Genomic DNA, 2,544 nt, shown 5'->3' with positions numbered 1-2,544 from the left:
TCAAACAAGAAGAAGCCATGGCAGCCGAAAATAACAACAATGCCAACAATGCAAGGAAGGTGCTTGGTGACTTTACTGCACCTACTCCCGACTTCTATGGGAGAAGCATCTCAATTCCTGCCATTGGAGCAAACACCTTTGAGCTTAAGCCTCAATTAGTTTCTCTAATGCAACAGAATTGCAAGTTTCATGGACTTCCATTGGAAGATCCTCATTAGTTCTTAGCTGAATTCTTGCAAATCTGTGACACTGTCAAGACCAATGGGGTTGATCCCGAGGTCTACAAGCTTATGCTTTTTCCCTTTGCTGTAAGAGACAGAGCTAGAATATGGTTGGATTCACAACCTAAGGAAAGCCTGAATTCTTGGGAAAAGCTGGTCAGTGCTTTTCTAGCCAAATTCTTTCCACCTCAAAAATTGAGTAAGCTTAGAGTGGAAGTCTAGACCTTCCAACAGAAGGAAGGTGAATCCCTCTATGAAGCTTGGGAAAGATACAAGCAATTGATCAGAAGGTGTCCTTCTGACATGCTTTCAGAATGGAGCATCATAGGTATCTTCTATGATGGTCTGTCTGAACTGTCCAAGATATCATTGGACAGCTCTGCTGGAGGATCTCTTCATCTGAAGAAGACGCCAGCAGAAGCTCAGGAACTCATTGAAATGGTTGCAAATAACCAATTCATGTACACTTCTGAAAGAAATCCTGTGAATAATGGGACAAATCAGAAGAAAAGAGTTCTTGAGATTGATACTCTGAATGCCATATTGGCTCAGAATAAAATATTGACTCAGCAAGTCTATATGATTTCTTAGAGTTTGTCTGGCATGCAAACAGCAACAGGTAGTACCAAAGAAGCTTCATCTGAAGAAGAAGCTTATGATCCTGAGAACCCGGCAATGGAAGAGGTGAATTACATGGGAGAACCCTATGGAAACACCTATAATCCTTCATGGAGAAATCATCTAAATCTCTCATGGAAAGACCAACAGAGGCCTTAAGGCTTCAACAACAGTAATGGTGGAAGAAATAGGTTCAGCAATAGCAAGCCTTTTCCATCATCTTCTCAGCAACAGACAGAGAATTCTAAGCAGAGCCATTCTGACTTAGCAACTGTAGTCTCTGATCTAATTAAAACCACTCAAAGTTTCATGACTGAAAAAAGGTCCTCCATTAGAAATTTGGAGACACAAGTGGGTCAGCTGAGTAAGAAAGTTACTGAACTCCCTCCTAGTACTCTCCCAAGCAATACAGAAGAGAACCCAAAGAGAGAATGCAAGGCCATAAATATGTCCCACATGGCCGAATGCATAGAGGAGGGAAAGGCAGTGATTTCCACTGAGGAAAACCTCAATAGACGTCCACTGGCCTCCAAGGAGTTCCCTAATAAGGAACCATGGAAATCTGAGGCTCACACTGAGACCATAGAGATTCCATTGAATTTACTTCTGCCATTCATGAGCTCTGATGAGTATTCCTCCTCTGAAGAGGATGAAGATGCCACTGAAGAGCAAGTTGCTAAGTACTTTGGAGCAATCATGAAGCTAAATGCCAAGTTATTTGGTAATGAGACTTGGGAGGATGAACCCCCCTTGCTCACCAAAGAACTGGATGACTTAACTAGGTAGAGATTACCTCAAAAGAGACAGGATCCTGGAAAATTCTCAATACCTTGTACCATAGGCACCATGACCTTTGAGAAGGCTCTGTGTGACATAGGGTCAAGTATAAACCTCATGCCACTCTCTATGATGGAAAAGCTAGGGATCCTTGAGGTACAAGCTGCAAGAATCTCACTAGAGTTAGCAGACAATTCAAGAAAGCATGCTTATGGACTTGTAGAGGATGTCTTGGTAAAGGTTGAAGGCCACTACATCCCTGCTGATTTCATAATCCTAGACACTGGGAAGTGTATGGATGAATCTATCATCCTTGGAAGACCCTTTCTAGCCACAGCAAAAGCTGTGATTGATGTTGACAGAGGAGAATTGGTCCTTCAAGTGAATGAGGACTCCCTTATGTTTAAAGCTCAAGGATCTCCCTTTGTAACCATGGAGAGGAAGCATGAAAAGCTTCTCTCAATGCAGAGTCAAATAGAGCCCCCACATTCAAACTCTAAGTTTGGTGTTGGGAGGCCATCATCATGCTCTGAGTATCTGTGAGGCTCCATGAGAGCCCACTGTCAAGCTATTGACATTAAAGAAGCGCTTGTTGGGAGGCAACCCAATTTTATTATATCTATTTATTTTCTACTGTTATTTTATGTTTTCTGTAGGTTGATGATCATGTGAAGTCACAAAAACAATTGAAAAACAAAAATAGAATGAAAACAGTATAAAAAATAGCACACCCTGGAGGAGAAGCTTACTCGCGTTTAAACGCCAGTAAGGGCAGCAGAATGGGTGTTAAACGCCCAACCTGGCACCATTCTGGGCGTTTAACGCCAGAAATGGGCACCAGACGGGCGTTTAACGCCAGAAAGGGGCACAAAGCTGGCGTTTAACACCAGAAAAGGGCACAGAACTGGCGTTTAAATGCCAGAAAGGG

At 42.6% G+C, this 2,544-nt stretch overlaps 1 non-coding gene across 1 annotated transcript; it reads right to left on the bottom strand.

The window, feature by feature from the left end:
* Positions 1-422: 422 nt before the first annotated feature.
* On the bottom strand, positions 423-530 carry LOC112732078 (small nucleolar RNA R71). Its single transcript, XR_003167817.1, has one exon. It is a non-coding gene; the product is annotated as a small nucleolar RNA R71 (small nucleolar RNA).
* Between the last annotated feature and the right edge of the window lie 2,014 nt (positions 531-2,544).

Source organism: Arachis hypogaea, chromosome 12 (assembly GCF_003086295.3).
Source record: "Arachis hypogaea cultivar Tifrunner chromosome 12, arahy.Tifrunner.gnm2.J5K5, whole genome shotgun sequence".
NCBI lineage: Eukaryota > Viridiplantae > Streptophyta > Magnoliopsida > Fabales > Fabaceae > Arachis > Arachis hypogaea.
The sequence above is the reverse complement of the archived record's forward strand: the minus strand, read 5'-3'. Positions and strand labels throughout refer to the sequence as shown.